At 39.3% G+C, this 14,029-nt stretch overlaps 1 protein-coding gene across 1 annotated transcript in view; it reads right to left on the bottom strand.

The window, feature by feature from the left end:
• Nucleotides 1-14,029, bottom strand: part of grik4 (glutamate receptor, ionotropic, kainate 4) — a 311,608-nt gene that overhangs the window by 61,634 nt on the left and 235,945 nt on the right.

Below are 14,029 nucleotides of genomic sequence, written 5' to 3' on the forward strand. Positions count from 1 at the left end.
CAGGTTTGAGATACGTAGATGAATAAGGAGAGGAAAAGAGGCAAAAATAGACTGAAGAAAAAAGCAGAAAGTTATAAAGAAATGAGCAAAGAAAAGGAAAAAGAACAGAGGAAGTAAAGTAAGGCCGGTAGTAGACAGGAGGATACAGGGTTCTGGGACGTGGGGAAAAAATATAGGGTGTAGAAAGGAAATCAGAAGGCAATTTTAACATTCCCATGAAGACCCTAGGCTATGACTCAAACTTCGAGATTTGGAAGATAATAGGCTATAATATAACTGTCAACACTGAGTCATCCAGAAATGGGGCTCAGAGGAAGAGCTTCTGTTAATAGGGCTGACACCAAGTAATCAATATGTCAGAACTCCTCACACATACAAAGGTCTGAATCTGAGAGGTGGAACACTGCACTAAATTGTTTACGTTCATTTACACAAACACCCAGCTGCCATCCGGCTAATCTGTTAACATAAGAAGAGATTGGGGAATTTTATAGTAAACAAGCCTTCTTAGAGGGTGTTTTAATATCACTGGAAACTTATGTTTAAGGTAATAAGGCAAGGAGGCCTGACTCATATTAAACATGCCAGGTCATTGGTAGTCTGTCACACAGACTCTCACCAGTGTCTCCACTACAATAAGGCAATCAAACATTGCTCACCATTTTTCCACCTCTCACCATTTTAAAAACATTTTCGTTCACTGTAGGCACAATTTGCTTTCCAGTAATGTTGGTACTCTTTAAGTCAGAATGGTTTCGACCACACATGTTCCCATAATGAATCCCTATCAATTTATAATTTTTGTGAACATGAACAGATGTCACATGCCAAACCCTGAAAACTTAGCCATAAATGATTAATGAATGGCCTTCCTGAATACTGATATGAATGTCAATGCATTTGTCACTCTTCTCTTTTAGTGGGAAAAAATGGACTTTTTAGAGAGTTACAGTATGCTAACCACTTTCCCCACTTTTACAATGTACATTATTTGCTTTGCGTGGAATGACATGCAAGGAATTAAAGGTTTAAATTAGACTTGTCAGGACTCCAATCTTTTTTTCTGACCTGCATTATCAAACAGGAAGTTCAATCAGTGATGAAAATGGGGCTGGAGCAGATGTCTGGATAGCTGGCCCCCACCCCACAAAAATAATGCATTGTGATTGCCGGTCCTTACACTAGCATTACACACTCAGTAGGTGCTTATTTGCAGCAATAAACAGGGTATGCAGGCCCACATAAGACATGCTGAATGGTCTTCAGAATAAGGTAATAAATAAATGATTAAGACATGAATGAGACTCAGATAATAAATCATCTGTTCAATCTGATATGGAGCACAATGAGCTGACTGGAAGTGTCAGTAGAGCATTCTTCCTTGTCAGAGCAGTATGCATATTCATCCATAAAAATTATTTTCAAGTCCTATTCATATAAGGAACGAATATTACTGGACAATTATATAGAAAATCAACTCCAACTCCTAGTATCACATAATGTCAGTAGGAATATATGCACGAATATTACATTGCATATGTCAGCATGTTGTATGTAGAGTAAATGGTTGGATTTATGCATGGTCATTTGGGTCCCAGGGTGTCTAACTGCTGTTTTAACATCTGTTAATTCACCAGTGAGTGAAGACTTCAAGAAAGTGGTAAATTAACTTTTTTAACATTCATATTTAGAGATATACTGATAAAGTGTCTATCTTTGTAAATGGATAAACAAAGCTGCCAGATCAGCAGCAGAGCTATGCCCTTGAAGCAAAAACTAATCCTACAGTGAACCAGTTATTGCTATTCTTAACAAGCTTTTATGGAATGATCTCATTTTGCAGCATAGAAGGGTTGAGCACTTCCTTTACTGATGACTTAATATGTTAGTTAATGATGCAGAGAGACAGGATAGAATGGGTATTGTTTACAGTATATTATACTGTACAGCCAGGGTGGTATAGGGGAAAGGCATGGCAAGGTTATAGTTATAAAAATGGCTATAGTTGGGGCACATTTAAGCTCTAAGCAGAGCTGGTTCCAGCTGCAGGCAGCACAACAGCTAAATGCTCTTTCACCATTTTTAGTATGACTCTGGGCACCACTAGCTGACCAGTCGTGACAGATATGAAACACTTTCCAGGCTTGTACACAACAAACATATCCGTGTTTGTATTTTGGCCCAGACCACTGAGAGACTTGTAGGCAATATGTAAGGCTTAAACTCAATCTATATTTAACTGGAAGACAGTGCAAGGATCTAAGGACTAGAGTACTGTGTTCTCTCTTCTTGGTGTATCAGCAGTATGTTGAAAGAGGTCATTCAGGACTGCATTACAGCAGTAAGTCATATAAAAAATGAAAACATGAGTGTTTCTAAATCTTGCTTTGACATGCAATATCTCATTTTAGCTATGTTTTTAAGATGCCAAAATGATGATTTTGTTATCACTGTGTTCCTTCTTTATTAACAAAATCATTATTACAGTCTTATCTTTATTTAGTCTAAGGAAGTTTTATTTCATCCAATTGCTCACTTTCTCAAGGATTGGCCACAATAAGTTTGTAGGACCATAGTCATTCAGTGAGAACACCTGATATTTGGGTGTCATCTGCATAGTTATGATAAGCAACCCTACAATCTTGGAGATTTCAAAATAGAGGAAGCATACGGAGGTTGAATAGGAGGGGCCCAAGAATAGATCCTTGTGGGACACCACATGCCATGACGGTTGTCTCAGATTCATAGTTACTTATTCTGACTACATATCCCCTATCTTCTAAATATGATCTGAGCCACCCAAGGGCTGTTCCTAATATCCTGACCCAGTTTTCCAGTCTATACAGAAGTAAATCATGATCCACTGCATCAAATGCTTCACTAAGAACTAACACCAGGATTGTGAATCATTTAAAATCTCTGAAAGAGGTACATTCCTTATCCAAGTAGGCTATCAGGAAAGCACTGACCTTTTCCCAGTTATGCTGAATTTATGGTTCTGTATGAAGGAGTTACAGCATAAATACAAAGCCTATGTGACTCTCCTCAAAAATGTAAGTATGTGTTTGACATGTGTGAACTATGATTTTCCATTTTGGGATTAGAAGTTTAGGGAGAGTTTGTCCCTCTAACCTGGGATTAGCTGTGTTAGTATTTATGCTGCTGTCTACAGTGCTAAGGCAACAAAAACTAAGTTGGCATCTTTTGAATGCAAATGTTTAGCAATATGTAAAATCATCCCACATGTATCCCGATGATGTTACAGGTATTACTGACAGCAGGTAGCGCCAATTTGTACGCTGCTGTCAGTCACTCCAACTTGTGCAGGCACATGTTAGGGAATAGAAATGATATGACCCATTCTACAGGCGTGTGAGATCATATTAGACAGTGATTGTAAAAACTGAGCAAAATCATAAAAAAAAAAAAAAAAAAAAAGTTTGTGAGGGTACAAAAGAACATTTACTTACTCATCACAAAAATAATGTGCTGGCACCACCGTAGCAATTAGACATCATTTGGCAAAACACCCTTGTTGTAATATACTAATGACACAGTTTAAATTCTGGCTGGCTGTGGCTCTCTGTTGTCACCACCCACATAGCCTGTTACCTTTTCTATTACTCAGTTGATTGATTCTCAAACTCTGCGTCTAAACAGGAAAATATGAACTTTACATAATCTGTGGAGGGGAATTAAATAAGTCCCAGTCATTTTCACGGTCACAGTGGCAACCCTCTAAATCAGTTTGACTGACAAGCCTTTTTTTTTGGTGGGGGATTTTTAAATCTTACAGTGCACTGCAGAGATGGAGGGCAAGGTTGATGTGAAATGTTTTTGTTTCCTCTTTTTTTAATAGGAGTGTTCACTCCTTTCATTCACATTCACAGATATGGGAGAGAAAATTTTACCAGAACAATAAACTTGTGAAATTGAATTTTGTATCACCTAGAAAATATTGTTATCAAGCCCAGACACCCAGAGAGAAATACTGAGTGAAAGAGGGTGACCAAGACAGAGAGAGAGAAGGAATGTACGATACAGGTTTTGGCCATAAGGAAAGAAGAAGCAGTAAGGAAAGTGGTGAAATTACAAGGACAAGAGCAGACAGCAATTCATATCTATTCTTTACTAGCCTAGAGTTGCAGAGGGCAAAGCAGTGCAAAATTACTGAAATAAAAAAAAAAGAATAGGATACAGAGAGAAAATTATGGTTGTGCAGGTCAGGGGGGCGGAGGCAGGTATACACTTCATCTGTTCTTCAGTGGCACATTCAATCATAAAGCATTTTATCATTTGACAGAGTTGGGAGGAATAATTAGAAGCAGAGAGCATGCCAGAACTCCAACTGGCCAAGATAAACGGTGGAAAACACAGCAGTGTCTGGGAAAGAATAGGGATTAACTAGTGAATAACATCATCAGCTGTACTTCAGAACTAAAACCTCACTCTCCTCATCACCCATTTATACAAACCTGTCAATCAGCTGTAGCTAACATAACTAGAGAAAGATGGAGGAAAAGGACAGATGAGTTTAAATTAATGTGGTTGTTTACATGAGGACTTGCACAAAATACCAATACAAAGACATTTTCTGTATCAGAAATGCCTGTTTAGGACAGCAATGGCAAAAGACAAAAAAAACAAACAAAAAAAAACAAACACCCCACATCTTATTTCAGGAAGCAGACAGACAGGCAGAGGTAGATAAGCAGCCCGAGATGTTACAACTATATGTATATGTGAGCGTGAGTGATGGGAAGTTGCGTGGGTGAGCATGTATATGAGTTTATTTATTTGAGTTTTATCACTTGTGCACGCATGTGTGCGTAAGAGTGTGTCTCTGTGTGACAGTCAGGAAGTGCTGGCAGCTCTTCAAGCACGGATGCATGACAACGACTGCAGTGACACGAGGAATCACGGGTGTATGGAGGGGAAATGGAACATGAAGAACCAAACAAACATGTGGGGGGGCTGAACACTGACGGTCCCCGCTTTGCAGAGAGGAATAATATGTCAGCAGGCACTGTTTGGTTGATTGTTTTGAGGCAATGCAAGTGTGTGTGTGGGAGAGAGAGTGAGAAATTGAGCCTGCATGTTTTCATAAGGAGTCAAAATAACATCACACACACAAAAAGCTCGCCATGCAAGGCGCTGCTAGGCCCAATTCCATGCTCTACTAACCTTCAAATGACACTGACACCCCATCAACATATGATGAATCACTGCCAACCTCATGTGATTTAGTCAATCCTGCCGAGCAGCTTGGATTGTGGGATACAAATCACTTAAGCTACAGGCCTTAATGCTCAGTTCTGATCTTTTTGTCAGATCCAATCTTTTTGTGTTAATGGGTTACATTCATGCTTGTAGGAGACATTTATCCAACTGGAGTGTGAACACCGATGAGGTCTTAAAACTGCCATGCATTCACAGATTTAAAGGAGCAATACGTTACTTTTTTACATTAAAATAACAGCTTCAAAATCATTTTGATGGCAGGCTAATAAGGTGACTGGCACACCCAGACTGTCTGTTACTATACTACATGACTTTGGATCACCGTCCTCTAGACCAGCAAGGTTTCATACCATTACAAACATCCACATTCAAGCGCTTAGCAAACTACTTCAAAATACAAGCAGTATTTGAGTAAAACTACCAATCTCTGTTTTTATTTTTTACTGGTCTGTGAGGTGCTAACACTGAATGATGTCGACAGCCAATATGTGCATGTTTAGAGGAGTGATACATTAAAAACATATGGAAGTGGTCCAGGTCTGATTTGAAAAAATCCAATTTTGTTTGTTTATACATAAGATAAGATTATTAGTGGCCCAACAGGGAAAGTCACAAAGCCACAGCAGCAAACGGATAATATAAATATAGTAATAAAAAATATAACTAATATACAGTGGTATGCTGAGTATTTAACGGTTTTACAGTCTGTATGTGTGTGAGGTCAGCTTGGGGGGGTCTGCTGGGAGCAATGGTGGTTGTATAGCCTGACAGCAGCAGGAAGGAAGGACCTGCGATAATGCTCTGTCACACACATTTGGGGTGAAGCAGTCTGTCACTGATGGAGCTACCCTGTGCTGTCTGTCTCATGCATGGGGTGGGAGTCACTGTCCAGCAGGGATGCTAGCTTGGCTAACATCCTCCTGTCACCCACCACCTGCAATGGGTCAACGGGACTTCCCAGAACAGAACTGGCCCTCTTGAGCATCCATGAAAAGAACAGATCTGATTCACTTGGAGGGGAAAAAAATTGGATTTGAGTCAGGGCTGAGAATCAGTGTGTTCACAAACATGTGTGCCTATGTGAATGTGTGTGTGTTCCCTGTTTATTCTGAGTGTGTGTGCACCCATAGGATAAACGTATGGTTATGTATATGTGTGTGTGGCTCATCTATGTGTTGCAGCATGCTAAAGTTGAGGAAGCTGCATGATGTTGGCTACTCACACTCCCAAAAACAAAGCTCTCTTTAGAAAGAAAATCTGTAAAAGCCTTGTGAAGCTCTTCAGTTAAGCTTGTTTTTCTTTTAATCTCTCTGCTCACTGTGACCCGCGGGGCCCAGATTTCTATTAGATCTTACAATTAAAGCCCAGGATATTAATGGCTGGTATTAAGTGGACTTAATGGGGAAAGAGGAAAATAAACCAGCACTGAAAGCTCTATCACATGAAATAAAAGGAACAATGTTTGATGCAATCTGAGTAATGCCTGTGTGCTCCTTCTCCTCCTCCAGCACCAATGTCTCATTCTGATCAGCACCATCAACTAAAGCCAATACTTGTTTCTAGATTATGCGTTGCATTCCCCAGAGGCAGTGCCTCGGAAATCACACAGTAGAATTAATGCAGCTAGGAGCACGGAGAGGTTCAGAGAGTGTTATGATGTACAACAATTTGAATTGTATGAATTTTAATAAAGGGACAGGCAAACAAAGAAATGAATCTCTCTTCACCCCAGGCAGCATCCACTGAAGATCATTAGCTCTAATGATGGTCAATGAATGATCATTCCTTTAGATCCATCTTCTCCACAGAGACCTTAGTAATAAATGGACTGCCAGTAACAAAAGCAAGGACACACACACACACACACACACACACACACACACACACACGTATAAATTATGTGTGAGAGAGCGGATGCAAATAGCTATGATATAGTTGGAATTTTATATTGCACAGTCTGAAATGCCAGACTGCGTTCACTAAAATGCGGTGCAATAATTATGCTTGATGATGATGAGGAAGCATCTCTACCTCTTCTTCCTCAGCTAATTTCTCACATCAGATTAATAACGTCAACACGTAGTGTAACAGAATATACAAAACCAAACCAAAATGAAGACTGAAAGCAGTCAAATCCATAAGTGGGCATGACAAAAAGCCCTGGCTCGAGAGGGGTAGCTGCGTGAGGATGCCGATGAGCGTCTTGAGATGATTCAGGGGAAAAAGATTAGGTAGGGGAGTAGTCTGGAAGATCGTTAGTCAGGGGTGTCAGGACTGGAGATGAATGAAGCGTCAGAGGAGGGAGACACAAGAAGGAAATGGTTTGAGAAAATAGAGGGAAACAAGGGAGAAAACACAGAGATGGAGATGTGTGAAAGAGCAGACAGAGAAAGCACGGAAATGTTAAGAATAAGTAATGCCTATAGCAAATTATAGACTTTCAGAAGAATAAATTATACAGATTATAGTTTGCAGTAGACTAGCAATTATATTAGCTAATTATATTATAAATATGAAAGTATGTGTTTGAGCCTACAACCTTTGGTATAAACTGACATTTTATACTTTGTACAAATATTTGACATGATTTGTGAAGAAAACAGGTGTTTTCCCTTTTTGTAACCATTTCTAATCAGCTATAACTGCGCTGTAATTATATTAGGACTATTTCAAAAAAGTCTGTATTTTTCCTACAATGGCTAGAAAGGCTGGCTAAGACACAAAAAGAGAAATCAAATCACATGAAACATATAATAGATAGTTCAGTTATGTATTGGGGTTAACTGTGCTGGCATGCCACTGTATTTATATTGAATAGATTGTGATTAAAAAAACATCAATTGAAGGTAGAATTAGCAAAGCTGGAGGCCAGACTATTAACAAAAGGTCCAACTCATTAATCAGCTAAACTAAATTACCCAGTTAATGTGTGATGTTATTACAGTATTTAACTGGCTGAATATGAGACATTGGCATCTAAAACTCTAGTACATTATATAGTACAGTTCAGTGTGTGTTGTTAACCACAGTAACTTAAGACTGAAATTTTAAAACCATCAAATGCTCTCAAAAATACTCCAGAACAATACCATGAGGTCTCTTGACCCACAATATTGTGCTTTTGAGTAGAAACTGAACTTAAATTAAATTGCACTTGCTCCATCATGTAATTGTAAAAACAGACTCTAGACAGTTATTTAGATGGATTAGGTACTTTTTTGATCAGAATACACAGTCTAGGTGCCAATACACATAGATTTTAGATGGTCAAAGCACAACATTTAGCTTTAATTACCTGTATAAGATTAATTAGGTGTCATCAGAAGGTCAAGTCCCTTGCCCACACAAACAGCTTTGATTTGGTACAAGTATCAGTTTTATAATGATAACAGATAGGTCTAATGAGATATGCAAGTGAATTATTGGCATGTCTGTGCCCTTTCTGTGTCTTTTTAATAAATGGGAGGCTGCTGCAGGCAAACTTCCACAAAAACTAGTTTAACTTATAGATGGCAGAAATTAGATGATTAACAAGAAAACATCACAAGCCATCAACTTTATTGCACTGTAAAATAAATCTCTGGTGACTGGTGCCCTGTAGTTACAGACTTTTTCCATTCTTTCCACCCTGGTTTAAACTGTACTGTACCTGATTAGTTCACTTTTAAAGCCCTGTCATTGGCAACATTACCTGTTTATGGCTCTGCATTCGGGTCCAAAACAAAAAATCCTGAAACCTGACACTGGGAGTAAACCTAGCGATTAGTCTCCTTAAAAACTGGTCCCTACCTGAAAAACACTTTCACAAAGTTTGTGAAGCTTAATAAAGTCGAAGTGATGTCAAAGCACGAACGGTCAACTTACACCAAATCCTCAGCAATGGCTCCTAAAGAGACCACACTGAGAAAACATATCAGGAACATCACAGAACCGCTGCCTTTCTTTAACAGAGGCTCATAATTTAAGAGCTAGATTAAAAACATGCAGTTAGTTGCTCTTATTTTTAAATCCATTTTTTTTAAAAGCACTGCAGATTGTGCCTTGCTGGTTTTTCCTTTGCAGTCAAATTAGTCTTGCTCATTAAAAAGACCATCAGGAGTAAGTAAATGTATCAGGTCACAGGTTGTCTAATAAAACAGCATTTACAGGGGGAAAGGTGAGGGAGCAAGCGATAAGCATGGCCTCTAAATAGACTTCAGAAAGGTTATTTGCTCTGAAATAATGAAATATCTGGACTTGAACATCCATGACCATTAAGAGTGCACAATTGCACACACATGCATGCATGACCCAACACACACACAGATTAATGATAGCACAGTCATCTTTGCCTGCTTTGACTCACAAATACCTCTATTAAAAAAAGACCTCTCAGTCTGGATGAAGAGTGTCGAGAATGGTTTTAAAAAATTACTTTAATCAAATGGTATCCTGAAATTGAATGAATTCCAACGAGTCCCAAATGGAAAAAAAAAAAAACCCTGGTTGTTCATCAGCACATTGAATGAAACTCAGTGCAGTCTCTCATTCGGCATTTCTTTCATCTGTCTTTCTGAAAGAGTGACGCACGTCCCTTGTGTTTACACTTTACATTCTAAGACAAACTGGCATCTACTACAAAAGCTGCTGTAAGAAGCCGAAGCCTTTGTGATTTTAAATATACTTCCTTTTTGGCTTTTCTGGGGGGGCTTTTAGTGAAAGTAGTTGCAGAGATGCAGACAGGAAGAAAGAAAGGATACAGTAGGACATGAAACAGAGCATCTCCAGCTGGAATTAAACCTTGGACTTCGCAGTTATGGGGCATAACCGTTCAGCTACCCTGTGGTTTTAACAAAGTTAAATATTACTACAGAAAAAACCTGTAGCTCCCGTTACAACGACAACATGTGTGGCAGCATGGGTGTTTACACCTTGGTAACTTGTGTTCATTTGTCTCCATAACTAACCAATGCTCTCCTCTGAAGTCATTCTTCTAGGTTTCTACTTGCAATCTGTAATTACCATCCACTCTCCTTTGTCCTGCTGTCAAGCCACGGTATTTAGCCTCCAAAAGTCCACTGCCTATGGGAAATGGCAATTTTATCAATTAAAAATTAATTGCAGCACAATATTCATAATAAAGTGTGCAAAAAGTGAAAAGGTCTGACTACTTTCTGAAGCCACTGTACAAAATGAAGAGTCACACCTGAAACATGTAGCTTTAGCCTCCGTCTTGTAACATGATTAAACGTGTTAGTTATAGCTGCATCTGATAACCGGTACTAGAGACAGTTGTCATTTCATATGGCAAAATAGATGGTTGTTGGCTCAAAATGAAAAGTTTACTTTTGTTTATATCTGTCTTAAATATAGAAACCACTACTTAAAAAATGCTAAACATTTCATCTGCTCCTATCATTACTGTAAAATAATTACATGCTGTATAAAAATGTAACAGGAGCTTGACAGGTGAAGCAACAGTAATTGAGGGGTGGGATAATTGTCATTTGTGGATAAGGTATAGTAAATGACTTAAGTTAATCAGCCCATTTGGACCTTCAGACCTTTATTTTGTGCAGCAATGTGAGAACATCACATTGAATCCTGCTTTGACACTGGATGTTCTAGGTATTTTACACTCTTTAAATAAATGACCAGCACTGTAATTATTCTGTGCAGACTTGTGAAATGGCTTAGTGTTACTTTATTGAGAAGATGAAAAAAATGATCCAAAGATTAAATGTATTATTGCCATTCAGCAATGTGCTGTCACAGTCAGTTTTTTTAAAATGGGAGAACAATAAGCTGAACTCAGAGATAATATAATGAAACTTGTTCCTATTTTCTTCTGTCTGTGTGTATTTATACATATGTGTGTTGTGAGCATGATGCACAAGCAGCAAAGACATTTAAAAACACAATAAATAAGATAAGCCATTATTACAAAAGGAGACAACTGTGCTTCCATTCCTCCACTCTGCATTTTGTCCCAGGCTGCCAGAGGCACACTGCTAACCTTTTTAATGATGTTAGCTGAAGCTATTAACGATGCCATCACTGAGCAATGGCTGGATTTTTTCCTTAAGAAAATGGTGGTGAAGGGTAGCAGGACTGGGGGTGTCGGGTCATCATAATCTAGTATCTCCAACGAATCTGTGTGCTATGCTGAGCCCCCCAGCAGACTTGCACAGCAACACCAGAGGAGAGTGATGAGGGAGCTTATTTACTATAGGTGTACACACAAAGCAAAAACAAGAGCTACAAGTGACTATGTCAAGGGCTGTGGAGGAAAACATGAAGATGGCAGCAGCCCACTCTTAATGAGTCATAAATCAGCTTGATGTGAATCATCTCCACAGTGCTATTAGAGCAAAGTATTTTGAACCTCATTAATTTTCATTAGGGCGCAGCAATCGGGAAAGTATACTATAGTGGACGCCCCTACACCTTCCTGGATTACTGACATCCTGACAGAAAGACCACAGTGTGTGCCTCTGCGAGGGTGAGCATCTGAACAAGTGGTCAGCAGCACAGGAGCACTGCAGGGGGGCAGGCCTCTCACCCTGTTCACCTCAGACTTTCAGTACGAATCCCAAGTCCTGTTGCTTATGCAGAAGTGTTCAGATGACTCTGCATTTGTGTGTTGTGTCAGTGGTGGAGAGTACAGAGGTCTGGTGGATTGCTTTATGGTGTGGTGTGGGATCAAGCATCTGCTTTTGAATGTGGCCAAGACCAAAGATTGAGATGGTGCAGAGCTACAGATCCCTTAGGAGTCCACCTCGACAGCAGGCTGGAAATGTAACACAGAGGCTGTCTACAGGAAGGGACAGAGCAGACTTTCTGGTGGATCTCAGGTCCTTTAATATGTGCAGCAAAGCATTGCAAATCTTTACCAGTTGTGGCCGGTGGATTTTTGATTTTTTTTTTTTTGCTGCGATCTGCTGGGGCAGCAGCATCAGAGTCGGTGACTCCAGCAAACTGAACAAAATGATCAGGAAGCCTGGCTCTGTGCTCGGGACTCTGGAGCTGGTTGTGGAGAGGAGGATGCTGCACAGACTATTGAACATCATGGAGAACACCTCATATCCCTCCACAACCTACTGGTCAAACAGCAAAGCACTTTCAGCCAGAGACTTCTGCAGCTCTGCTGTGACCAAAAGCACTACAGGAAGTCTTTCCTGCCGACTGCCATCACCCTGAACACTGACTCTCCTCTGTGTCGGGAGACTGAGCTCCCCCTCTGACAGCATGCATATTACAGTATACAATACACGCTGTATGTTCATGTACATTTCTTATTATTATGGAAAAATGCAACTTAATGTACAGTTTCTCCAAATGATGATTATTATTATAATCCATATCTCATTTTCTTCAATATCTTGATAATCTTGGGTTAACTTTCACCTATCCCTTAGCCTCTATGTGCCTAAACACCATTACTTCCAAGTTTGGGGTCAATCCCTTTAATAAGAGGAGGCACATACACAGACATTTTCAAATAAGGGGAACACTCCTCTTAGTCCACATCCTCCTCCCAATGCTGGCATTGCAAGATCACATAAATATACTCCAAATTGAAAAAAACTATTACTGCAGCATTTAATAAACTAAATGGTAGCTTTCTATAGCAACAATTTCAACTTCAGCAGAAGTTGCAGAGGTAGCTTTTATATTTACCAACCACAGATAAATCATTTAAAAAGCGGCTATTAGTCAAAATCATTCAGCTGCTTCCTTTAGCTGCCTCTCTCAGCTCTTTCTCTATCTACCCTCTGTGGAGGACACTGTCATAGCAAGCAATATACAATATTCAGCATGGAGCATCGTTTACAAAGCCACATTAAGTTTAACTAACCACATTTAACAAGTGGCTTCAGGAAACTTCACAACATGTAATGAAATGTGATGAGATCAGTACAAAACAGCTTCTGCACATTGTTAGAAATTAATAAATCAGTCAGATAATTATTAGACATTAATGTGTTAGTAATGTAGTTTAGTAAGATTCAAAGTCTGCTCTAGTTTGCTCTGCTTCAAGGTTAGAAGATAATGTTGATTCTGAAAAGTGTACCTTGGCACCAATTGTTTTCTTGTATTAATCTTGTGTTAGATTTGTGTCTGAATGATTGTTTTAGATACGCACCACGTAACAACATCCACACACATCAAGCTACCTCATTTTGTTATGACTAGGTAATATGCAGCTGCTCCAAGTCTGTGGAGCTCTAGATAAGAGATGGAGTCTGCTGGACAGACTTCATCTGTGTAAGGGGTTAGCCCAAAAACTGATAAATGTATTAGGCTCTGTGTTTCCGGGATCTTCTGTCTCCAGCAGCCAGAGTGTGTGTGTTTCTGGAGGAAGGAAAAACCCGGATTGTGTTCTGTAATCTTTATTTATATATATTTTTTAAATAAACCAGCACTAAAATCAAGAAAGGCGGACTCTTTCCTTACTCAGATCTGTCCAAATAAAGAACTGGGGTATAACAACATAAATAGTTGAAACTGCATTATATTAGTTATTCAGTTAATTCATGTTACAATGGACACCAATCACAGAACCCAGCACCATGTTGTGGCCTCTAGACTAATTACTTGAGCAATGGCAAACTAAGAATGAAATGCTGTACAGTTAGTTTGCAGGCAAACATGCAAACTAACCATAATTGCATAGTACATCACTTGCAAAAGAATAAAACAGTATACTGAGTTCACTCAAGCTAAAGACAAGTTTAGTCTAGAGGAAGGAAGTGTGGAGCTCCTCCTCTGCTTAGTGACAGAAATGAATGCTGACACTGATGATGAT

The sequence above is a fragment of the Monopterus albus genome, unplaced genomic scaffold, assembly GCF_001952655.1.
Source record: "Monopterus albus unplaced genomic scaffold, M_albus_1.0 scaffold45.1, whole genome shotgun sequence".
In the NCBI taxonomy this organism is placed as follows: Eukaryota; Metazoa; Chordata; class Actinopteri; order Synbranchiformes; family Synbranchidae; genus Monopterus; species Monopterus albus.